The following is a 27,465-nucleotide window of genomic DNA, read 5'->3' as shown; positions in this document are numbered from 1 at the left end:
CTCTTGTTTCCACTAGCTAGACATTGAACCCTTGTGCATGGGAGACTGTGTGGCTGAGTGCATCGCAGATTGTACATCAACACCAATTAAAACCTTGACAAATCAGCAATATCCATTGAGGTACTTGAGAACGGTTTTAGGTTGTATCAGGAGAAACTCCAACTTTGATATGGGACTTGTACACAATGTAACATTTCTTTTCAAATAGCTCCTCGCAATATCATTGACAATCACAGGACCAATCTCCTGGCACTTTGTTGATCCTCAAAGAACTGATATTTCTGTCTGTATGTTCATTCATTTGTATAGATATACGTAGATTAAGGAAATGTGTGATTGGTCTCTGGCTGTCCCGTAACATTTACAATTACGTTGAGTCCATCATTCACGTTCACCTGTGCCAATACGTTGCGAAATGCAATTCAAGCTGGGCATAGTTTTCTATGGAGCCCTGTGGGATATTTACAGTCACATTTGACTCCATGAATGACTCAGTGTTACCTTCATTGGCCCTTGGAGCAGGGGTCAAAGTGGGTGGGAGCTAAAGGGTATGGCGTTTCTATACTTTTTGAGAAAATCAGCAAATCTTCTCTTACTTTTTGTCATGCAGAGAACCATTCCAGGATGGCTGGCGAAGGGCATGTTTGTCTTTTGCTGCCCCTCCACCCCCACCCCCTTACTGGGGATGCAAACATCCGCCCTGCTGGATCTGCTCTAATGTCACATCTTGTTGAGCTATCTTACAGCCTGTAGGATGTTTTAATCAATTGACATCTAGTTTGGTACAACCACCCCAAAAGAGGTGGGCATCATTGTCATTTATTTAGCACAGTTATTTTATTTTAACCTGTGACATGCCCGTTGAACAGTAACGATTGCATACAGCCTTGATTCCCTTTCTGGGTAAAACACACACAGAGCTGCACAGAAGGCCTATGTATTGATGAGAGAGAAAGAATCAAACCAATTTAAAATATAAACACATTGTTTATCTTTGTTATTCTCTATGGAATCGCAGTTTACTTGACTATAGGCTTCTGTAAAAACAAGCCTTGCCATATGTGCATTTTGTTTACCCTGAGCATGCATTCTCCCTGGGTTCAAGAGTGTATGAGGGCTTAGGAAAAAGCTTTCAATTGATACAAACGAAAGTAAATCAGAACATCCATGCCTATCTAAATCTCCCACTTTATTTAGAATAAAGACCGCCTCACTACCTAATAGATATACTAGCATCTCAAACAATATTCTAGTTAACTCAATTTAAAAGAAAAACAAGCTATTTGATATTGCCTGGGTGTGTGTGCCTGTATGGTGAAAGGGTGCACACGTAATTTTATGGGTGGCTGCCCGGGTGTGCCTGTATGGTGAAAGGGTGCGCACTTAAATGTATGGAGGGCTGCCTGGGTGTGCCAGTAAGGTGAAAGAATGCACACTTAAATGTATGGATGGCTGGGTGTGTGTGTGTGTATATGGTGAATGGTGTGTGTGCTTGCATTCAGGGGCGCAACAAAACCTAAATTTCGGGGGCTAACCCTTCAAATGTTGGGAGGGGTGCCAACTTCATGGGCGGTGGGGGAGGGGCAAACTTATTTGTTTGGGACATCTAATTTCTTTATGCATTTTTATGAGACTCTTTTAGTGCAGCTTCAATGTTACAAGCAGTTAACTCTCCTTTAAGGTTTAAAGCACCCACCTATGGACTGCTGTGAGAATGAGTGGTCTCCTGTTCCCTCTCTACCCTTCCAATCACTCCCCGGGCATGCAATTATTAAACCCACATCACGATTTCAATTGCCTAAAAAAATTGGCATTTGAATGCAGGTAGTAACAGTGAATTGCTTTATGTTAGTAATTGGTGGGTTCTTGTTAACAGAGAAACCCAGGTGCCGTTTAACATCTGTGTCCTTTTCTGTCTTGCAACTGCTCTGAAGGTCAGCCAGGTCTGGTAACATAGCCCAACATTTCAGGGGGTGGTGTGCTGAATCCCAGTCAACTCAATGGTGTTGCACCAATTCTTGTGTTTGATGTCTGGATTACTGATTGGTAATCTTCATTACTCCTAGCCCTATTCTTCCTCTTCCCAGTGTGTATGAGACAGTACTTGTGTATAAGGCACTCTGCCTCATACATAAGTACTGGGATGAGGTAGAGGTACATGGAAGTAATGCTTTATTTAGCTACCTGTAATCTTCATTACTCCTAGTCCCACTCCTCTTCCTCATCCCAGCACTTACCTATGAGGCAAGGAGCCTCAACCGTAAGCTCTAGGGCAAGGAAGAGGGACATGGAGGTAATTCTGGGCCAAGGAGCTGATTTTGGAGGTTGGGGTGGGAGGGAGAGGGGATGTGCCTCTATGAACATTCATGGAAGGTGTAGAAATAGAAATGAACATTGCACCTCATTGCACGTTTTTATAGGAAATGACCTACAAAGCGTGCTCTTCCCTGAATTGGTAAGATTTGTAATTAGTGAGATGAGTGTATACATATATGTAAACAATCAGAGTCAGTCAGCACCAATCATTTATTATCACGCAGTGTCAGCCGACACGTGTTTCAACAAAAAAGGTGTTCTCAAGCTGACATGATGGGTAAGATGATTATTACAGTCCAATATAATCAAGTAAATTCACATTGATTAAACAACACATCACACATTAATTCAACAGAGTATCAGATAATCAAAAATTAGGATTAAGAGTTTACATACCCAGTTTGTGAAGATGCATACAGGCGTTGCAGGGAGAAAACAGGAGAAGACAGAAAACAATTTTTACCTTTTGGTTTGTATAAATTGGTTTGAAACATATGTTGGTATTGCTTTCAGCATATATGTCGGGCATTGGACATGCGCGGACAGCACCTCAGAGTGACACCAAGATAATGAACCCCAAAATTGGTTGTGTTGACTTAATTATAAGTCATAGAATAACATTATATAGTAACTGCTACAAATCTAAGGAGGCAGTCCTGACTGGGTATCTCGATATATATGGTGCAGTTGAAGTGAAAGAGTGACTAATCACATTGCCATGCTCAGTGCGAAATTGAAGTGTGATAACGAGATAGACCAGGTCTCACCTATCTTCTTGTGAATCAATGTATAGACGATCGAGACAAGAAATTTGCTCAGAATTGGTTCATAGTACTATTTGTCCTGTGGCAATGGTTTCTCATTATGATCATCTAATAATACATGAAAAAATATAATAAAGAACCAATATTCATGTATACGTGATTGTAGGGCTCATAATTCAAAGTTACCGAATGCGTAAGTGCTCACAATCCGGAATTGCAGTTTGCTAATGTTACCGACTTGAAGGGTCATTCAAGATCCATTTATCTAGTCTCCCTGTTAGGCAAGTAGTGATTACAGTTTTCCTGTCAGAGAAAGCACCCAATAAGCGAAAGCTTGATTCATTTTGGAGTCACTGCTAGAGTTTGCTCTGAAAGTATAAGCTTACCTGTTCGAAGCTGGCAATGAGCGCAGCGCTAACCGCATCTTAATAGCGAGCTCTAACCAGGAGAGTGTTAATATTTGGTGCATGCTTACTACAGCACTAGACACTATTGCTCCCCTAGCGCCCCATGAAGCCAAACTGGCAAGTCGCATGAACTCCTGGATCAGCCCTAAGCTACTAGAACTCTGTGCCAAAAAACTGCAAGGAGCAAACTGGGAAAAGTCTCCAACAGACACCCACAAGGCGTAATTTAGTAAGGGAGCCAAAGGTTATAGACAAGCCATCATCCTTGCAAAACCCTCTGCCTACAACATGAGAATTGCTAGTGCCAAATCCAGCACGCAATAAATATTCAAAATCCTGAAGGAACAGGAAACCCAGTGGCTCCCGTCCTACCATTACCAAAAATGATTAATTGCGCAACAATATTCAAAATGCAATGCTGGATAAAATCGACACCATACAGAAGACAATCCTCCACAAGCAACCCTTACTTAACTCTCTGTTAGTACCTACAGCCTCTTTCCTAGCAGGAGATGCAGCAGAGGCCACAGCTGCTGGTTAGGGCCCCTTGTTTTACTTCAGCTAAGTCACAGAGATGGAACCTGCCTCCATCCTAAAGAGCCTGAAACCCTTGTGGTGCAAAGGCGACATCTGCCCAGATAGTATTATTAAGGACAGATCCAAAGCTCTGGTTCCCTTCATTGCTAAATTCATTAATGCCTCATCTGGCCAAGTACCATCCAGCACTAAAGAAGCTGTGCTGTAGCACCTTGAAGCACCTCTTGTGCTATAGATGGGATTACCAAAAAGATCTCACATCAAATAACCAGACAAACTCAAAGAATGTGGCAAAATATTACTTTATTCTCAGTTCAATAAAGCAGGGCAAACTGGCAGACATCAGACTGATGTTCCCACACTCAAACTTGATTAAAGAGAGGTTTTATACCCCAATACGCATCATCTAAGACGTCATCCTAGGTGGCAAACTGTAATACCTATTGAAGGGAGGGATTGGTTAGGGGACATATTTACATATGGTGTACACATGGATTAGTGCATCATTGGCTGTCTTGTATCTGTAAGGCACGCCTCAAACTACCTCTAAACATGTATAATACTAATACTGATTATAACAGAGAAAATGGCAGTAGATTGGTCTATTCAACATTGTATATCAGATTACCCAATAGACCCACTGATTGGTTGGCATTCTCACCCAACCTTGGACTTTATTGGCTCGTTTAGCAGCACGTGAGTGAATGAAACAAAACCCAGGTTCTTGAGTCACATCAGATTACTGCCCACTTACTCAATTAATCCATCATCTCTCATAAGTCTGGCCATAAACCAAAGTTTCCCATCTGTATTGACCTTGTAGCCTGCTCTGTGTTCTGGGACATTCAAGGGAGTGTACACATCACTATCTTCATCTGAAGCTTAATGAACAGCCCTTCTTTTTGACTTCTGAATCAGATGTGAGGAGACCACCCATTTGTCCATTTCGACCTCGTATTTACTGCTATTTGATTTAATTATACTGATTGTTCTTGCTCCTCTTGGCCTCTAGAGACTTGCTCACTCTATTTTGTTTAGACTTTATATACTTTTAATTGTGCAATATTTGGGTCTTGCAGATGTTTTCCTCTTCTTTAATCAAAGAGAAATACGTTTTATGTACATGGCTTATCTGTCTGCTTCCCCTTATCCCTTGCAACTATTCCTTAAAATAGCATCCTTAATTCCAGGCCAACATAGACTCCTCTGTATATTGCAAACAAAAAGGATTCTCCAACATCTCCGGACTCTGCAACCCTGGTCTGTCTCTGAGGTAACTGGATTGAGTCTTAACACGAGCAGGCGTCCATCTTCCCACTATGGCCATCCTAGCCAAGTTGTATGTTCCTCTATAGCACTCTTCTATATGTCTCACCTATCTTATGTTCATGTGTATTTACACATATTGGTCAGCAAATGACTTTGTCTTCTTTGCATATATGATTACTTTATCATTTCACACATATTTCTCTTGCTGCTTCAGTTACATCATCACTTTTAAGTATTTTCATATAATTCCAGTATGTCTTTGTATATCTGCTTCATGACATTACTCTGTGCTCCATGATGTCGATTGGTGCGTGCTGACATCCTTCCACTCTTTCAGTGCAAGGGTACAATGGGTATGGTTGTCTGAGTGCATAACATCTCTCATTCACGGGATGCCTTATAGGGACAACACACAGGTCCCATATAAGGCTCTTCTCCTGTTGTTCCAATATGATGGCAATTGGAGGGTAGAAGCTAGGGAAACCACATCCACCTGTTCCTCTACATTCCCCCCTCTGGTCGAGTGCTCAACCATATTTTCATATACAATCTCCTTCATCTTCTCTTCATACTGCTGTTTCTTTGGAATCCATATCTTTGTCACCCCCCTCAGGGGACCTGCATTCACTATATGTCCATCCATGCTCCAGGTCATATGACAGCAATGCCCTAATGGTGGACAGAATATCCAAAGTCCCACATATTTTATATGATCCTTAGGGTAGTAGAAGGTTGTTCCTATAGGTTCCAGGGTGCTTTTATTTATATTCTCACAGGTACTTTCCTCGTATTGCATTTCCTGACCAGTTCCAGCATTTATAGCAATCATTATCTTCATCCCAATAGCTTTCTTAGCTGTCTTCTGGCACTGTCCCAAGATGATCCTTATGGAACAAAATACTAGTAATATGTGGGATGTTTTTACCCATGCATACAAGCCCTACTATAAAACTGTGCAGTACTGGCATGGAAAACATCATGATGGCCAGAACTCCCCAGAGAGTGCACAGGGAAAACATGAAGAATAGGCTGCCACCCATGTTTGCCTATGTTGTGAGCACAGGAGGGCACTGCCTAAAACCACCATTGGGCTACACACACCGTAGCCTGAAACCATTGGGAATGGCAATGCTGATTGCCAAAAAAGCAACTCAGAACTGTGGGGAATTCATTTTCTTAATCCCAAAAATGGTTTCATTACCAGTACTCACCATTATCAGAAAGCCAGCGTTTTAAATCCACCAGACTTTTGTGTAAAACTGAACAAATGAAACAAAACCAGACCAAGGAAAGACTTGCTAAGAGGTGGATACAATGTAAAACTATATTCTGAAATGACTTGAAGTAAGTAATTATTTAATGTATATGTAAAAATTGTAAGTGATATAAACTGGGAACGAAAAGTGACATTTAGCTGAAACCTGGCTTAATGAAACTGGATTCTGCCTGACAACTACCCCCGACAGGAGTTGAAACCTGCTCAGCCACTCTTCCCCTTGCCAAAAGGAGTTGTCACCTCTCTGATTAGATTAGGGGTGGAGCAACTGGGGACTACAGGGAGTTGAACAAAGGCCTGTCCTGGACTCAGGCAAATGTTATATTGGGGGCGTCGTAAAATAGCTTCCTCTTGGGAGAAACTGGGGGGCAGCTGTGCCTCTGTGAACGAGCTGGCTTGGGGGAAGTGGATAAACCAGTTATTCCACCCTGTGATGGGGAAGCCACACCCCTTTTTGACCAGGGCATAATTTTAAAAAGATAAATAACTCATAGTGCAGACTTGTCAGAATTATATAAGTAACATCATTATTTTTGTGATTTTTCTGTGAACATTTTGAGAGGCGTTAGGACCCTGTGGTGTATTCTGGGGGGTTGCTAGCGGAAAATAGGGTCTCACTCCAAATGTATGCATGTTAAAAATCTGACACTTTATCATCTGTAACCCATATCCCTGGTGCACATTTGTGTAAAATCTGAAAAGGTTTAGAGGTCGTTATCTGGATGAAAAGGGGAGAATTCTGTCATCAGTGGACACAACATCGTACAAAGACAGGGATCGGATGGTTTGGTGCTACAGAAAATATGTTAACTGGACCTATAATATTAGAAACATGGTGCATAGATAAATATGTATTTGGGTCAGAAATAGATTTGTGTGCAATCTGACAAGGGGAGATTCCTCTGACCATAAAACCTACAGCATCACTCTGACTCACATTTCCTTCCCCCAATCAAAGGAGAGAGGAGGAATTGGCCAATGATAAGTGAGAGGGGCAGGTTTAGGTATGACCAACGCACACACCCACTTTCCAAAACACATAAAAAGAGACTGCTGGGACAGGTAGAGACATTCAATTCCATTTGCTGCGGAGCATGCTGACCGACGACTTCACATCTAGAGATCCAGACTTCAAATCCATCAATCTCCAGAACCTGTAGCAGAAATTAACTCCAGAATTTGTAGCAGAGAGGCCTGAATCCACCAGCTGAATCCTCTTCAGCAGGCCTCAAAACTAACAAAACTATTCAACAGCCGGGTGAGCTGTTTGAGGTTTTGCCGAGAATTTTTGCAAGAACCTGTAGCAGTACCCAGAAAGCAGTGTTACATCCAGAATCCAGAGAGGCTAGACCAGCAGAGCAGAGCAGAGCTGACCCAGATCGCTGTGAGCAGAACCGGTGCCTGATTGACCCGCCGAGCAGATAGAACCGCAGCCGGACGTGTTGACCAGATCCATGACGAGGCCTAGTTCAAATTTATATTGTGAGTACCTAACAGAACTGTGCAGAACCAATCTCTTAGTTAAAATAATCTAATCCAAACTATTTTAACCTAAGTAGAACTGCCTCCTAGAAATCGTGTCATCTGTCATTTTGAAAGCTGCACAACTGTCACCTGTCAATTCTGCAGCTGCAAGCTGTCACCTGTCATTTTGAGTTTACTTTAAATCCGAAAAACTACCTTTATTTAATCGTCCGTATCTCTGGAACCGTTTGGGCTAGGAACGAAATTTAACTTTCATCTGAAAGCTTTCCAACGAACCTAGAACCGACTTCCTACTCCCTATACTTTATAGACAGCACTCGCGAAATTTACCGCGATTTGCGATTTGGCCCGATTTCTTCATCTGTAGAAATCAGCAGCTCCATTCTTTCTTTTGTTAAAATCCGTTTGCAACTTGGTAATAACTCATTGAGCATTGCTAAAGTGAGCCTGAACTAATACCAACACGCATCTCCCACTCACCCTGAATCTCTAGAGGGAATTAAAATCAGTTGGCACATTTTCCCATCCATTGCCATCACATTTAAAAGCATTTTGGGCCTGTGTTTCAAACCTCTACCTGTTTTCCTCTAAGCTTGCTGGGGGGGAACTGAATTTCGTATTGTATTTGATTGCATTCCTGAGAACTGTGTGCTCCTCTTTCCATCTCCTTCCATTTCTTACATTGCATAGGGGAGGGGGGTGAATTGCCAGAGAAAAAGTGATTATCTTATCTTTTGCTAAAATCATAACAAGTTACTTCTGTACTGCATTTTATTCCTCATTGCATTTCCTTGAAACCATAAGGCATTTTCAGCTACCTCATCCTCTATACTACTCCTAAGTAATCAAGTGTACCACTGTAACATTACCCATTGTGGATCCACATCATATGTCTCAGTGTACTATCAGATATTAATATATTATAAAAGTGTGATAGATATATATTGTTGAATTGTTCAAATAACCCTTTTAATTTGCAAAACAAACCTACTTCTTGGCTCAGCAGGGTCAGGGGGATTCTAAGAGGGGGGTGTTATACAAGGGTTGTCATCCAGAGTACTGAACTGGATATAAAAATACATCAATAAGGGTTTTCCTCAGCATCCCAGACTAGGCATTGACTTAGCTGTAGTGTTGATTGAATATCGCTTACAAAAGTGGGGGCTCGGAGCCGGGATATTCTGGGTTAGAGTTACCACTTGTGCAGATTAATACAGTGTGCCAACTGACCAGATACACATATCCCGTTAGATCACCACGCTGTTTTACACTGTGAAAGCATCCCTCGAAGGAACGCTCAAAGGAAACGGTCTGTTTTGCAAAATAAAATACAAACTTCTGTAAGTCAGGAAGGAACTCAAATTCCAGAATGACGACCTTGGTAGATATGAAAATAGCCAGAGAGCACTTCTTACATAAGCTATTTGTGTGAGGTGAGTGGACTCATCAGGACCAAACTGTCTGGTTGCAGGCAATCGCGTAACAGGTCACTGAAACAGGGTCAGATCTATGGGGAGATCAGGGTCCCCTACATGTGGCCCTGAGTGAACTAAATATGGCCCCTAAAGCCAAACATGAACATAATAACATTGCCAGGATAGCAGCATATTTGTATCTATATATGGGAGCCATGCAGGACAAATGTGCTGAAGGCCAAGATCTGGCAAATAGGCAACAGATGGCGTTAGAGAAGGCCCAATCTGATCTGGTCTCTTCTGAGCAGAGGCTGCTCAGGAGCCAGGAGTCAGAAAAGGACAGCAGACAGTACATCACTAAAATAAAGGAGGATATGGATGCGCTGCAACAGCAAAAGGCGGACTAGGATACCAGATTTATGGCCTTGCAGAAGGAGTACCAAGAAGGTTTTGACTCCTTACTGCAGAGCCAGAAAAAGCTGGAGCAACAATTAGATTTCAATAGGGCATGTGCCGAGCTGGTAGTCACCCTGCAAAGCCACCTAGATAGGGAGAAGGCAGAGAGCAATAAACTGATTTTGAAAGACCTGGATACCCAGGCAGAGTTTGACCAGGAGCGCCAGAAAGCTGGTGCCTTCCAAAGGCAAAGGGATGACCTGGCGGCACAGATGCAGGCTCTTAGTCAGGAAAGGGATACCTTAGGCCAGGTAGTCTGCCACTTAAAAAGGAAAATGGAAGAAAATCACCTGGCACTCCAGGGACTGGGTGACCTCCAAAAAGAACACCAGAACTTGTTAGAGCACACCAGGAGGGTGGAGGATGCTCTGGCAAGAAAGGAGCAAGCCAATAGGGACACAGCTCAGGAGGTAACCCTCCTGCAGCAGAGACTGGCCCAGTACTCCAGGACCAATTAGGAGGCACAGAGAGAAAATGAGGCTCTCTGTCAGCACAATGATAGGCTCCAGCAACAGGTAGCGATGCAGGAGAGACTGATAGAGTCTAGTAAGGTCTTAACTGAGGAACTGAAAGTGCAGGCTCTTGCATTGCAACAGGGAGCAGGGGCTCATAGAGACGAGGTGCGCTGGGAAAGGGAAACGCCTGAGCATAACCTCAGGAGCCCTGGTACCAGAGGCCTTCATCTCTCCCAGTCCCTGGACTCTGCCACCCCCATGTGCCCTCGCACACATGAGCCCAGGGCCACGGAGATGGCAGATTACTATCCAGCTAGAAGTATGGGGCTCATAGGCCAGTACCTCCCAGGAATGGATGGGCGGGCATCCGGGTATGGGCACCCAAGCACAGTGCAATTTAGTGGGGAACCCCAGGAGAGTAGGCCCACTAAGGGCATCCTGAAAACCTCTGCCCAGTTAGGTCAGTGGGGGGGATACCCAGCAAATCCTGGTAGCAAGGAGGGATCTGAAGACTCCTCTGAGTGTCACAGGACACAGGAGACCAGGTCCCCACATTCTGCCAGCCATTCCCAGGCTCGCAGAATCAGGGAAAACCTGGAAGATCAGACGGGCACCTCTGGGAGTAGCGCTTCTGAGTCGGAGGATGAATGGACCAGGGTTACCCGAACCAAGAAGGCCAATAAGGCAAAAAGGGCCTTGCTTAAGGACCCATTGAAACAAATATAAGGAGTGTCATCACGCCTTATCATAAGAACGCCAAGTATTCTGTTTGGGAACACTTGGAGCTCTATGAGCAAATGATGGAGACTTTCCATTTGAGGGACAGCCAAAGCTGTATTCAGTATGTAAAGTGGACCTTCTCACCAGAATACTCCAGTTTCTTTGCGGGGCTGGAGGATCAAAACCATTCAAGGTGGTCCACATACAGGGCGGCCATGTTGAAACATTTTTCTGTGCATAGAAATCCTCAAGAGGCTCGCAAGGCAGACTACAATTTGCAATGTGGGGAGGATCAGGCCCCACAAGAGTTTGTGCAAGAATTAAAGCGTGCTTTTGCGCAGACCACCAGAAGGGTGCGCACGGATAGCAGAGAATTTATCAATACGTTTTTCCATGCCTTACCCAAATACATAATGACCCAGCTCGTGAGAGATTTTCCTGAGAAAAGATCTTTAGACTGGGTCATTGAACAGGCTACCCGGATCTATGAGGTGCAGAAGCCCATCGAAAATAAAAATAACGCGCCGAAAAACCCCAAAACCAACAGCACCCCTGCTGCTGCCAAGGTGGCAGAGGTAAAGGTTGCCCCCGTTTTAGATTTGGAGATGGGGGGGCCTAAAAACCTGCCTGCACCAAATAATTCACAGCCCAGAAGGCCCTCGGGCCAGTCACAGACAGGGAGTCGAGGAGGTAGTCCCACAAATGTGGTCCCCCGCTCCCATGACTATGTAAGTCCCCGCTACAAGGGAAACCGACCAATCCTGGGTTATGTGTGGACTCCTCCAGCCCAAGGGGGGGGATCCAGCCAAGCACCTAACCCAGGGAACTTCCCTCCCAACTTCCCACAGGAGGGCAGAAATTCTCCAAATCCTGGGCAGAACTTTTTCCCCAGGTATCCACCCAATTTCCAGCCCCAAAATCATCCATCCTTCTTCCCCCAATTCCCTGAGCCCAGACAACCTAATACGGGAGAGGGGAGGCCAAGGGTGGAGGGGTACCAAAATCTTCCCAACCCAGGGTATTACCAGAGAAGTGATAGCTACCCTTCCCGGGATCAGCCCAGGGGAGAAAATAGAGCCCCGTATCAGCCTGAGCGGGTTTCCCAGTTAGAGCGCCAGGTCCAAAATATGGCACGGGATCTGGGTCACATACTGAGGGCTCAACAGAACCCTCAGATGAGCATGCCACCGCAGAATGCCCCAAACTCTGGACCTGGTGCTCCAGAACAATGACGGGGGCAGCACCCCGATAACACACCGGTTCCCAGGGAGGAGGCACAAGGGGAAGGGGGGTGTAAAGCCTTGGAGGAAGCTTCCTTCCCAACTTGTAAACAGCCCATGGAAAACCAGGAACCGGAAACCAAATCTCCTGCCCCTGAAAGCCTGCCTCCCAAGGAGCAGAGGGGGGTAGGAGAAACAAAGGACCCAAACAGACCCACTTTGTGGAGGAGGTACAGGTCTTCCAATTTGAGGGAGAGGGATCCTCAGAAGATCCTGGGAAAAGGATCTTCTCCTTCAGAGATGGGGGAACTCCTCCCAAGGAAAAATGGGTCCCAAGGGATTCCAATCCAGACTGGGGAGATGTGGAGACTGAGCTACTGCCGCTAATCATCTCATCCCAGAACCGACAATACCAAAATCCCAAGGGTCAAACCCATCCTGATGACTGCCTCCAAAAAGAGCGGGGCGGCCCAGAACCGGGAACCAGGGGAACCTACAATGGCTCTGATCTCCAGTTGCCAACTTTTTCTTTCAGATTCCCAAGGCTCTCCACAGAATTCTGCCCAAATCTCTTCGCTAGCAATGTCCAAAACCAGAATGTTAGCCCACCAGTTGCCCAAAAATGTGCATTATCTGTGCCCCCTTGAGGAGAAGTAGGGAAGATACTATGCCCCGGTTCAAGTACAGGGGCAGGGTACAATTTTGGCACTGGTGGACACTGGATCCCAAGCTACCCTTCTGTCCAAAAGGGCCTTTGAGGAACTAAATGCAGGAAGGGGGGAGAATTACTGTATTCCTCTCACCTCTCTTCCTGGACAACTGCAGAACTTTGACGGGAAGGAAATTCCTGTTGAGGGGACTGCAGATTTGGACATCAAGATTGGGCGACACAAGGTGAAACACCCGGTCATAGTAGTGACTCCAGAGGGCACCCCTTGTTTACTAGGGAATGACCTCCTGAGAAGGTTGTCACCCCCTAATAGATTGCGTAAACAAGGTCCTCTGGACCCAGACTAGTCGACCAATAAAATTAAATCAGAGTGTCAACCATGTTAGTTTAAATGGCACCTGCCACATGGTTGAACAAAAATCTGGCCAAGTAGAGTTTCCCTTCCAGAACAACCAAATTCCAGACGTGACAGTAATAGCAGTAGGACAACAAACTGGTGATGGGGGTCCTCTCTATTTCTGAAAATCAACCTTCCTTCCAGTTTAAGGTGGTATTCCACACTGGAAGGAAACACCCTGAAATTCTTTACTAATCCACAATCAGAAACTCCCACTCCTAAAGTCCAGAAAGATGTGAAATCAGCTCAGAGCCTGGCTGATATTCAGCAAATTGGAGAGCAGTTGTTCATCCCTGTTCAGTTAAATGATGGGAAGGACTCTGTTCTCGCTGGAGTGTGTGTGAACAACGGTTAGAGCTTCATCAGCGAAGCCATGTTCCGCCAACTCCCAAAAGATCCAGCCATTCCCATATTCAAACTGATAGACACATGGGAAATGGACCTGGAACACCTAATTCCAAACATCTCCTGCCAAGCAGGTGTATGCTCAAAATCTCCATTGGCAACAAGAGCATAGTCCATAATTGTTGGGTCGTGCGAGACGTCACTGCCGCCTTTTACTTAGGAAGTGACATTCTCAATCGCTTTGCCATTAGTTTGGACCTAATAAACTTCAAAGCTTGGTCCCGATTAGCGGATAATCCCATGGGCTTTGATGATCCAGAAAGAAGCATTTAGGTCAGCTCAATTGCTACCTTATGCAGTTGAAATTCAGATCAAAGAGGAAGTCACCATCCCAGAAAGGACCCTGCAATTCTCCCTGGAAGTGAAAGTTAAAAGAGGACAAAAATTGAAAAACCCTGATGCTTATATCCATCTAAATGCTTCTCTCCAACAGCAAGGGTTAGGGGTAAACCCAACACCATTAGTCAACATAGAACATGACACCATTCCAATAGAGGTGGATAACAGCGACTTAAAGAGTATTACTCTAGCCGCAGGCACCATTATTGGAATGGCGATTGATGACCGACATTTCTCCATTGATTTAGGAAATGAACTGTTAGGACCAATCCCCAAGGACTGTTTTGACAGTGACAGTGAGGACAATAGAACACCAGACAGGATTTTCACCCGGCATGGGGGGAACTTCCTGGTATACACGTCTTGCCCTTATGGTAAGGAAGATGTGACTTGTGACTTCAGGAGGGATGAGGTGATTTTCCAGGTCCATGAGGGCTGCCTTTCCCACCTGAAGCCTCCAGTCCAAATCAGCACTCTGACCAGGGACTTCTCCACCCAGCTGGAGGAGGCTGCTGAGATAGCCAAACCAGAAGTCTTTCCAGGCTTCAGGCAGATGGTGGAAGAGAGAGTCAACCTAGCTGATGCCTGTGTGACTCTGGAACAGAAGCAAAAGTTGAAACAAGTTTTCTTGGATTTCCAAGATCTCTTTGCGGTAGACTCATATGACTGTGGTCGCACTGACATCCACACCACAACAATTCCCACGGACCCTGGAATGACTCCAGTGTTTGTGAAGCAATATCGCTTGCCTCTCGCATCCATGGAGTCCCTTACTGAAATAATTAAGAACCTTGAGTCCCGGGGAATAATCCGTCCAGTCCACAGCACTTTCAATAATCCGGTGCTGGGAATATTGAAGCCAAACGGCCAGTGGAGACTCTGCGCTGACCTTAGGGAGCTCAACAAACGGGTCCATACTTCCCAATGGCCTCTGCCCTACATTGACCAAGGGCTGGCCCAGATTCAAGGGTCACAAGTATTCACTGCAATAGACCTGACCAATGGATACTGGACCGTGCCTGTCAGTAGGGAGGACCGATACAAACTGGCTTTTACCTTTGGGGGCCAGCAGTCCACCTGGACCCGTACTACCTTCGGATACCTCAACTCCGTCAATGAATTCAACATTTTCCTACATAAGGCCATGCCCGACCTGGGTGCGAGGGGTAACCTGGCTTATGTAGATGATGTCCTCATCAAAAGTTCATCTGTGGAGGAACACATAGTGGAGATCCATTAATTTCTGACACAGTTGAGGGCCGCCGGAGCAAAACTTTCCTTTCAGAAAGCACAGTGGTGTAGAACCCGTGTTAATTTCTTGGGGCATGAGATTACTCCTCAGGGTCTCTGTCCCCAAGAAAAGAAAGTGGAAGCACTCCAGAAACTGAAAGACCCCACAACTCTACGGGAACTAACCTTGGACTGACTAATTACAGCAGAAAGTTCATTGAAGGCTACTCAGAGATCACTAGACCCCTGATTCATCTCTTGAAGGGGGGGGTCAAGTGGGAATGGGGTCCAGAAAAATCCGAGGCAGTAAGACAACTCAAAAGAAGCCTCTCACAAGCGCCTTGCCTAGCTTACCCTGTCAGAAACAAGGAGTTCTTACTGGAGACGGGGTTCTCTAATACGTGCTTGACGGCAGTATTATACCAAAAGCATGACAAGGTCAATAAAGTAATCTCCTATGCGAGCAAAACTTTATCCTCTGTGGAGGAAAAATTCAACAATTGTGAGAAGGCACTCCTGGCAACGGTGTGGGCATTGAAGAATTACCGCCCGTTTATCCAGGGGGAAAAAATCATAGTGGAGACTCCACACCAGCCTCTGCAATATCTCCAAAGTGACAGAATCCGGGCCGGAAATGTGAGTAATTCCTGAATTACTTACTGGATTCTGTCAATGCAAGGCTTTCCTGTGGAGGTCAGATATGGCCAAAACAAGAAAAGCCCCTCGCGCAAGGTCTGGCTGACTTGCATGATTGTGCCAGAGAAAACTGCCTCGAGGACGAAAGTCTAAAAATCAAGGACAACATGGAGGCATACCTTAATTCCCCACACAAAGTCTTTGAAGAAGACAAGTGTGAGGGAATGCCCACTGTCTATGTGGATGGATGCTCTTACCATGTTGACAACAACGGGGAGAAAGAACTGGTGGCCGGCATAGGGAATGCATGGGTGAAGGAGTTTCCAGAACCCTCGGCTGGATACAAAATTGGTCCCAGAAGTAGTCAGGTGGCAGAATTGATGGCTGTGCATCAGGCCATCCTCACTGCTGTCCAACATCAACTCCACGAACTGGTCATAATCACAGATTCGGATTATGTACGGAACGGGTTCGTGGAGCACCTGGTTAACTGGAAAACCAGAGGCATGTTATGTGCTAATAACAAACCCTTGAAACATGGGAAGTTAATTCAAAACATTGATGATCTGGTCACATCGAATGGGATGACCATCTACTGGAAAAAGATCAAGCAAGGGTCATTCCAAAGTAGAGGGACCAGACAAAACTGGAAATGACTTAGCTGATCAGCTGGCCAAAACCGGGGCCATCCAAGGGGATCTAATAGAAATAGAGTCCCTGTTGGGGGAAATCCAGGTCACTGCTATCACTAGGTCCCAGACAAATGCTCACAATGATCTTTCAACTGCACAATGGGGTAAGGAGACCCCTGATGCTGATTTAATTACAGCTCAGAAGGGGGATCCAATTATTGGTAAATTTTACCAACACCTTGAGGACCCTGAGAACTTTCCCCTGACGGATACCGATTACATTGGGAAAGAGGACCTAAGAGTGTTGATGAAATGTCCAAAAATGTTCTGAATCCAAGACGGTTTGTTGGTAAGGAAATCCCAAGCTGGCCATGATCAGTGGGTGGTTCCTACCTCATTGCGAAGCCTGATGTTAAGTCACACCCATGATGCGGCCACCGCCGGTCATAGGGGGTTTCACACAACCCTGGAAATCTTAAGAGAGGTTGCCTACTGGCCACACATGGGGCAGGACCTTGACCAATACTTGAAGGGGTGTCTCATGTGTGCACAATTTCAGCCATCATCCCTCACACACCGTGCGCCTCTCCAAAAGAGGGGGATGACACTGCCATGGTCAGATTTGCAAATCGACTTTGTATGCCCTGTGATTCGCTCGTCTAGAGGAAACAAGTACATGTTGACTGTTAAATGCTTGGTTACCAAGTGGGTGGAATGTCTCCCGGCCCCAAATTGCAAGGCAGAAACAGCAGCTGCCCTGATGATTAACCACATCTTTTCCCATGTTGGTCTACCTCAAAGGATTGAGTCAGACAGGGGTAGCCACTTCACCAGTGACGTAATGACAAAGATGTGGGAGACACTGGGGGTCAAAAGGAAGTTACATATTGCTTACAGGCCAGCTTCTTCTGGAGCAGTAGAGAGATACAACCGAACCATTGTGAGCATATTAAAAAAGTTTGTGGCAGATTCTGGGCCAAGTTGGGATATCCGATTACCTCTGGTCCTAATGGCCATCAGATCTACCCCTTCATCTGCAACTAAAATGTCACCATTTGAGTTGATGACGGGACTCAAGATGGTGCTTCGCCAGCATTTGCTCTACAGAACCCAAGAGCAAACACTGATAAATGCCTCCACAACTCATGAGTATGTGGAGAATTTAAGGAAACACCTTCAGCATGCTTTTGCCTATGCTCAGTGGAATCTAGAAAGATCAACTGATAGCATGAAACCCCACTACGACCTGAAGACCACCAGGAAGGAATATACTGTGGGGGACCGGGTCTATCTATACAATTTCCAATGGAACCAGGTCAAACAGCAAAAATGTTTGCCTACATGGAAGGGACCATTTGAAATTGTAGACAAGATCTCCCCTGTTGCCTATAAGATCTGCATCCCCAAAGGCAGTTTGGCGGAAGGGGAAGACAAGTGGGTACATATAAATCAGCTAAAGTGTTGCCATCCCAGGCACACTCTGCAACAACTGGAGGAATCCACTGGAATCCCAGAGGGGGCCGCTCCAGAGTAATTCAGTTCCAACCCTAAAATATTCCACATATAGCATATAAAATTCTGTGATCCTTGTATATATATATATATATGTTCTTGTCTCCTAATTTAAAAAAGAAAATGTATATGTTCATATCTTCTGATTCATAAAATGTATATGTTCGCGACACCATTAATAGTGGTGAAGAAATGTCTACGAATAGGTATTGCCACTTTGCTTTATCATCCTAGGAGAGATGAAACCATGGAGACTGACCAAGGAGGACGACCGGGGACCGGGAGCAGAGACCGAGGGGCCCGGGGTACCGCCCAATCCTCCCATCAGGACCAGCAAGGAGAACTGATTGATCGACTGGAGGGAGGAAAAGATGCTGAACTGTGCCATCCATGGAATTGGAAGAAGAGGAGGCAAACATCCCAGATCTTGCGAGTTCCATCAGTGAAAGGACAGAATGGCCATCGCAAGAGGGGGGGCTTGTGGGATGTTTTTACCTATGTATACAAGCCCTACCATAAAACTGTGCAGTACTGGCATGGAAAACATCATGATGGCCAGAACTCCCCAGAGAGTGCACAGGGAAAACATGAAGAATAGGCTGCCACCCATTTTTGGCTATGTTGTGAGCACAGGAGGGCACTGCCTAAAACCACCATTGGGCTACACACACAGTAGCCTGAAACCATTGGGAATGGCAATGCTGATTGCCAAAAAAGCAACTCATAACTGTGGGGAATTCATTTTCTTAATCCCAAAAATGGTTGCATTACCAGTACTCACCACTATCAGAAAGCCGGCGTTTTAAAACCACCAGACTTTTGTGTAAAACTGAACAAATGAAACAAAACCAGACCAAGGAAAGACTTGCTAAGAGGTGGATACAATGTAAAACTATATTCTGAAATGACTTGAAGGAAGTAATTATTTAATGTATATGTACAAATTGTAAGTGATTTAAACTGGGAACAAAAAGTGACATTTAGCTGAAACCTGGCTTAATGAAACTGGATTCTGCCTGACAACTACCCCCGACAGGAGTTGAAACCTGCTCAGCCACTCTCCCCCTTGCCAAAAGGAGTTGTCACCTCTCTGATTATATTAGGGGTGGAGCAGCTGGGGACTACAGGGAGTTGAACAAAGGCCTGTCCTGGACTCAGGCAAATGTTATATTGGGGGCGTCGTAAAATAGCTTCCTCTTGGGAGAAACTGGGGGGCAGCTGTGCCTCTGTGAACAAGCTGGCTTGGGGGAAGTGGATAAACCAGTTATTCCACCCTGTGATGGGGGAAGCCACACCCCTTTTTGACCAGGGCATAATTTTAAAAAGATAGATAACTCATAGTGCGGACTTGTCACAATTATATAATTAATATCATTATTTTTGTGATTTTTCTGTGAACATTTTGAGAGGCGTTAGGACCCTGTGGTGTATTCTAGGGGGTTGCTAGCGGAAAATAGGGTCTCACTCCAAATGTATGCATGTTAAAAATCTGACACTTTATCATCTGTAACCCATATCCCTGGTGCACATTTGTGTAAAATCTGGAAAGGTTTAGAGGTCATTATCTGGATGAAAAGGGGAGAATTCTGTCATCAGTGGACACGACATCGTACAAAGACAGGGATCGGATGGTTTGGTGCTACAGAAAATATGTTAACTGGACCTATAATATTAGAAAAATGGTGCATAGATAAATATGTATTTGGGTCAGAAATAGATTTGTGTGCAATCTGACAAGGGGAGGTTCCTCTGACCATAAAACCTACAGCATCACTCTGACTCACATTTCCTTCCCCCAATCAAGGGAGAGAGGAGGAATTGGCCAATGATAAGTGAGAGGGGCAGGTTTAGTTATGACCAACGCACACACCCACTTTCCAAAACACATAAAAAGAGACTGCTGGGACAGGTAGAGACATTCAATTCCATTTGCTGCGGAGCATGCTGACCGATGACTTCACATCCAGAGATCCAGACTTCAAATCCATCAATCTCCAGAACCTGTAGCAGAAATTAACTCCAGAATTTGTAGCAGAGAGGCCTGAATCCACCCGCTGAATCCTATTCAGCAGGCCTCAAAACTAACCAAACTATTCAACAGCCGGGCGAGTTGTTTGAGGTTTTGCCGAGAATTTTTGCAAGAACCTGTAGCAGTGCCCAGAAAGCAGTGTTACATCCAGAATCCAGAGAGGCTAGACCAGCAGAGCAGAGCTGACCCAGATCGCTGTGAGCAGAACCGGTGCCTGATTGACCCGCCGAGCAGACAGAACCGTAGCCGGACATGTTGACCAGATCCGTGACGAGGCCTAGTTCAAATTTATATTGTGAGTACCTAGCAGAACTGTGCAGAACCAATCTCTTAGTTAAAATAATCTAATCCAAACTATTTTAACCTAAGTAGAACTGCCTCCTAGAAATCATGTCATCTGTCATTTTGAAAGCTGCACAACTGTCACCTGTCAATTCTGCAGCTGCAAGCTGTCACCTGTAATTTTGAGTTTACTTTAAATCCGAAAAACTACCTTTATTTAATTGTCCGTATCTCTGGAACCGTTTGGGCTAGGAACGAAATTTAACTTTCATCTGAAAGCTTTCCAACCACCCTGGAACCGACTTCCTACTCCCTATACTTTATAGACACGCACTCGCGAAATTTACCGCGATTTGCGATTTGGCCCGATTTCTTCATCTGTAGAAATCAGCAGCTCCATTCTTTTGTTAAAATCCGTTTGCAACTTGGTAATAACTCATTGAGCATTGCTAAAGTGAGCCTGAACTAATACCAACACGCATCTCCCACTCACCCTGAATCTCTAGAGGGAATTAAAATCAGTTGGCACATTTTCCCATCCATTGCCATCACATTTAAAAGCATTTTGGGCCTGTGTTTCAAACCTCTACCTGTTTTCCTCTAAGCTTGCTGGGGGGGGGACTGAATTTCGTATTGTATTTGATTGCATTCCTGAGAACTGTGTGCTCCTCTTTCCCTCTCCTTCCATTTCTTACATTGCATAGGGGGGGGGTGAATTGCCAGAGAAAAAGTGATTATCTTATCTTTTGCTAAAATCATAACAAGTTATTTCTGTACTGCATTTTATTCCTCATTGCATTTCCTTGAAACCATAAAGCATTTTCAGCTACCTCATCCTCTATACTACTCCTAAGTAATCAAGTGTACCACTGTAACATTACCCATTGTGGATCCACATCATATGTCTCAGTGTACTATCAGATATTAATATATTATAAAAGTGTGATAGATATATATTGTTGAATTGTTCAAATAAACCTTTTAATTTGCAAAACAAACCTACTTCTTGGCTCAGTGGGGTCAGGGGGATTCTAAGAGGGGGTGTTATACAAGGGTTGTCATCCAGAGTACTAAACTGGATATAAAAATACATCAATAAGGGTTTTCCTCAGCATCCCAGACTAGGCATTGACTTAGCTGTAGTGTTGATTGAATATCGCTTACAAATACCAACGCTAGTATTGCTCCAAGTGTTTTGAAGGCATTCATCCACCAGGTTGGGATTCACGACAATAGAAAAGAAAACCAGTCAGGGCGTGGCCAGCAGCCATGGTGTGAGGAGGCTTCCAAGTGTGCTCCTGCCTGATCCGACATGATCTGATGTAAATAGGATCGATCTGCTGAGTAAACCCAACTTTTGGACAACGAGAAATCTGTCTGAACTCTTGCAGAGTGCACTCTTAATCTGTGCAAGAACCTGACCCTGTCGATTGACAGAATGATTCCTCGCAAGATTTGCAGGCTGCCTGACCGAGCTGAAACAAAATGGTACCCGCAATCGTGACCTGTTAAAATACGAGGTGTGAAAGACAGAAGGCAAAGCGATGCACCTGTGGTAATAAGGTAATAAAGCAGTAGCCCAGCAGTTGCCGGTCCAGACACACGCTGGAGCACACAAAGGTGAGCCGACAAAGCACAAACACTGAAACTGTGCAGAGGACTGGAGGCCCACATTTGCGCTTTCTCGCACTCTCACAGAGATAATCTGCAATTCTTCCAGCCCTGATTAACCAAGGAGGAGCAAAGCACCTGAGCTACCTTAGGCCGCTCATGCAATTGCTGCCCAAGGGAGTCACTTTCAATAATGGAGAGTTTGCGGACTGCAAGTGGCACACTTCACTGCAGGCCATCAGTGACCCCAGTGGTATGGCCAAGCTCTAATTGGAATGACATTCAAGCTGCCACTTCTGCCAAAGGAAGCACACTGCCTACTAAAGGACTAGGTAACCCAAGACAACAGCAAAGTGTGAAGGAACCAGGGGACACATTGGAGGAGAGAGACCCTCGGCTCACTGTGCTGCTCCAACAGTGCCTGGAACTAGCCATGATGCCCTGAAGGTCATTTGCAGAAGAGCCCACTGATGAGCCCACGTATGCAGATTCTCTCCCCTCTATTGCTCCAACTACATGTTACACAAGCCAACTCAATGGCCAGGAAACACAGCACATCCACGTGCTGAATCCTACTAGCCACTTATCAATAATGTAGCAGAAATGCTCAAATTCTGTGCATAAAATGCACCACAAATAGAGAGATGAATGCCTCCAAAGGCAGCAAAACCAAATGGCAGCCAAACAAAAACAGGTAGCTACGCCACAACCAAATCACAGACGCAGAATGTCTAGATTGAGTTGACACAGGACAAAGTAAAGGATGTTACAGAGCCCGACAACCAAATCCTGCTGGCCATCGCAGAAATGAAAGCCTCACTGTTCTCAAAAATAGACGCTGTCAAAGTAGATGTCATGCTATTGCATGAGGATGTCAGGAAATTATCCGAAAGGACCACAAACTTAGATAAACAACTGACAGCCAACACTGCAATGATTCACAAAATCCACCCTGAGGTTCAGATTCTGCAACGAAAGGTTAGACTACTGGAAAATAGGGCAAAGGATGCCGAGGGGAGAGCCCAAAGAAATAATATCTGCATCGTTGGCCTGCCTGAAATAGAAAAAGGAACAGAACCCACATCTTATCTGGAAATATGTTTTTGCAACAGATTGGTCCTAGGACCCTCTCACATGGTTTCACCATAGAAATAGCACATAGGGCCTTAACCAGAAAAACACCACTAAGAGCTGTCAGGTGTAAACCCACGTTTGAACTATTATGCTACAACATTTGGTGCTGTGGGCTTAGAAAATCCAAGATGGCTGAAAAGCCCACATTTGCGCCAGAATCCAGGAAAGCTGCACAGTTTTTGCGCACCCCAAAATGGTTGCCTGACCTGCCACCCACCAGAGCGAGCGTGATGGGCCAGAAGTGCCATGAGTGAAACGTGGTGCCAAAGGAAAAACAGCAGTGCCTGTTAGCTCAAAAAGCGCTTTGAAATCACATTTGTTTCTCTGAAATGCGAGCTCATAATGCCTATTTCAAACTTGCAAGATATTCAAAAATCTTACTGAACACCAGCAGGCATCTGGTAGAATCAAGTCTTGTGTGCATACCAAATCTGGACAGATGAAGAGCCTAAAATAATGTTCATAACAAAACTGGCTGAGCTGTGGATGTCAGCAGCTTAAGTGAAATTGGACTGAAAGCCACTAAAATTGAAATGTTTAAAATAAATGAGTGATTTACTTTGGAGCGTCACATAGGTTGCAACTGTTTAAATGTCATCGTTTTGAACTTAGAATCAGAATTCTAGCTGCTTGTTTCAAAATTGTAAGTTTGATTTGAATGAAGAAAAACTGGAAGAAAAGTGACATTTGGCTGAAGCCTGGCTTAAAGAGATTGAATTCTGCCCGGCAACTACCCCCGACAGGAGTTGAAACTTGCCCAGCAACTGCATTCACAGGCCTGGATGCATTCTGCTGCCCCCACCAAAATGAGATCACACCTCACTGATTGAATCAGGGGAGGAGTACCTGGAACTGCAGGAAACAGAACAATTAACTTTCCGTGGCTTTGGCAAATGTTAAATCAGGGGGTCGTAAATGGCTCCCTCTTGGAAGAAACTGGGAGGAGCCCTGCCCCTGTGAGCCAGCTGAGCTTGGAGGCGGGGACAGACAGAAATTCCCCCATGTGCTTTGGAACCTAAACCACACCCATCTGGGCCAGAGCATAATTTTAGAAAGATGGATAATTCATAGTACATAATCGTCAAAATTATATCATAATATCATTATTCCTGTGATTTTTCTGTGCACATTTTAAGAGCTGTTAGGACTCTGTGGTATGTTCTGGGGGGTAGTAGCGGAAAATAGGGTATTACTCCAAATGTCTGTATGTTAAAAATCTGAGACTTCATCATCTGATGCCCAGATTCCTTGCGCACATTTGTGTAAATTCTGGAAAGGTTTAGAGGTTGTGTTCTGGATGAAAAGGGCAGAATTCTGTCAGAAGTGGACACAACATCTTACAAAGACAGGGATCGGATGGTTTGGTGCTACAGAAAATATGTTAACTGGACATATAATATTAGAACAATTGTAAATAGATAAATATGCATTTGGATCAAAAATAGATTTGTGTGCAAAGTGACAAGGGGAGGATCCTCTGACCCATAAACATACCTCATCACGATGACACTCCATTTCCTTCCCCCAATCAAAGGAGAGAGGAGAACTTGGCCAATGATAAGTTGTGAGGGGCAGGCTTAGTTATGCCTACGCACACACCCATTTTCAAAAGACATACAAAGAGCCACTGCTACCCAGGAAGGGACACTCACTTCCCACTTCAAACTGATTTCCTGCGAAGCGCTTTGCCAGACGACTCGAGAACCAGAACTTAGAATCCAGACTTCAAATCCAGAAGACTCCAGAACCATAACTTAGAATCAAGACTTCAGAACTTGTAGCAGGGAGGCCTAGTCCATAACCTGAATCCTTCAGAGGCCTCAGAATCCAGCAACCTAACCAAACTATTCAACAGCAGGTGAGCGTGCAGTGCCGATAGAAGACTAGACCCAGACCAGACTGCTGTGCAGTGCCAGAACTTTTGCCAGAACCAGACATCCAGACCAGCAGAGCAGAGAGAACCGCAGCTAAACCTGTTGACCAGATCTGTGACGAGGCCCATTCCGTCCAAAATTAGGAGTGAGTATCCAGCCAGAACTGTGCAATGTCATCTCTTAGTTTAAAATAATCTAATTCAAACCATTTTAACCTGTCCAGAACTGCATCATAAGAAATTGTGTGTCCATTCTGTGATTCAAACCTGTGAAAGTGTCATTTGCCATTTGAATCTTACTTTATTTCTGAAAATCTACCTCCACAAAATCGTCCGTATCTTTTGAACCGCATGTGCTAGGAACGAGATTTAACTTTCATTTTAAAGCTAAGAATCTAAGATTTCCAACAACTTTCTACTCTTTATAGTTTTTCTGTAATCGCGCTCGACGCACTCGGAAAAAGTACTGCGAATTGCAATTTGAAACAAATTTCTCCACCTGTCAAAATTGCTGTCTTTTGCTTGCAACTGCTGGAATCCGTTTTCAACCTGATAATCCCTCATGAATCACTGATAGTGTTGACCTGAACCAATCTTAAGTACCTATCACCTACCCTGAATCTCCTATAGGGACTTAAAATCATTTTTAGCATATTTCACTTCTTTGCAAATCACTTTTAAAGTATTTTTGCCTGTGTTTTAAAGTCATCGCTATTGCTCTATGCTTGCTAGGGGGGAACTGAATTGGTATTGCATTTGATTGTATTCCTGAACATTGTGTGCTCTTCTTCCATCTCCTTATATTGCATGGGGGGGAGTGAATTGTCAAAAGAAAAAGTGATCATATTATCTCTTGTTGAAACCATATCAGTTTATTTCTGTTCTGCATTCTTTTCCATCATTGCATTTCCTTGAAACCATAAAGTATTCTCAGCTACCTTATCCTTTCTATACCAGCTCCTAAGTAATTAAAAAAGTGTGCTAGTGTAATATTATCCATTGTTGATCACTGTCATATTCATAAGTGTGCTATCAAATATTAATTTATTTATAAAAGTGTGATATATATCTTGTTTAATTTTTCAATAAATCTTTTAATTTGCAAAACAAACCTAATTCTTGGCTCAATGAGGTCAGGGGGATTCAAAGAGAGGGGTGTTATACAAGGTTTTATAATCCAGATCTATGAACTTGTCATAGAAATATATAAATAAGGGCTTTCATTGGGCATCCCAGACTAGGCACTGACTTAGTTGGAGTGCTGAATTGAAGTCTTTTAACAGAGTGGGGGTTCGAGCCGGGACGTCTGGATTAGGTCTACCACTTGTGCAGCTTAATACAGTGTTCTAACTGACAGGATACATAAATCCTGTTGGATCACCATGCTGTGTTACATTGTAAAAGCACCCCTCAAAAGAAGGACGCTCTAAGGAGACAGTCTGTTTTGCAAAATAAAATACTAACTTCTGGAAGTCAGGAAGGAAATCAATTTCCAGAATGACGACATTGGTAGATATGAAGATAGCTAGAGAGCACCTCTTACATAAACTGTTTGTGAGAGGTGAATGGTCTAAACTGGACCAGAATGTGTGGCTGCAGGCGATCACACAACAGGTCAATGCGACTGGGTTAGACACTGGAAAGATCAGGGTCCCTTACACATGGCCCTGAGCGAACTATACATGGCCCCTAAGGCCAAAGATGAGCACAACAAGATTGTTAGGATAGCAGCATATTTGTATTTATATACGGGAACCATACAGGACAAATGTGCTGAAGGCCAAGATCTGGCAAATAGGCAACAGATGGCATTAGAGAAGGCACAATCTGACCTGGTCTCTTCCGAGCAGAGGCTACAGAGGAGCCAGGAGTCAGAAAATGATAGTAGGCAGTATATCATTAAAATAAAAGAGGATATGGGTATCCTGCAACAGGAAAGGTCTGACCAGGATACCAGATTTCTGGCCTCACAGAAGGAGTACCAAGAAGGTTTGGACGCCCTACTGCAGAGCCAGAAAAAGCTGGAGCAACAACTGGACTTCAATAGGGCATGCACAGAGCAGGTAGTCACCCTGCAAAGCCACCTAGATAGATGGAAGGCAGAGAGCAACAAACTGATTCTGAAAGACCTGGATACCCAGACAGAATTTGAGGAGGAGCGCCAGAAAGCTGGTGCCTTTCAAAGGCAGAGGGATTACCTGGCGGCACAGATGCAGGCTCTTAGTCAGGAAAGGGACACCTTAGGCCAGGAAGTCTGCCACTTAAAAAGAAAAATGGAAGAAAATCACCTGGCCCTCCATGGACTGGGTGACCTTCAAAAAGCGCATCAAAACTTGTTGGAGCACACCAGGAGGGTGGAAGATGCTCTGGCAAGAAAGGAGCAGGCCAGTAGGGA

General features: G+C 44.5%; 1 protein-coding gene across 2 annotated transcripts in view; it reads left to right on the top strand.

Moving 5' to 3' along the window:
- PDE1B (phosphodiesterase 1B) overlaps nucleotides 1-27,465 on the top strand; it is a 1,810,462-nt gene that overhangs the window by 1,127,742 nt on the left and 655,255 nt on the right. The window lies entirely within an intron of this gene.

The sequence above is a fragment of the Ambystoma mexicanum genome, chromosome 3q (assembly GCF_040938575.1).
Source record: "Ambystoma mexicanum isolate Mex_15411 chromosome 3q, UKY_AmexF1_1, whole genome shotgun sequence".
In the NCBI taxonomy this organism is placed as follows: domain Eukaryota; kingdom Metazoa; phylum Chordata; class Amphibia; order Caudata; family Ambystomatidae; genus Ambystoma; species Ambystoma mexicanum.
The sequence above is the reverse complement of the archived record's forward strand: the minus strand, read 5'-3'. Positions and strand labels throughout refer to the sequence as shown.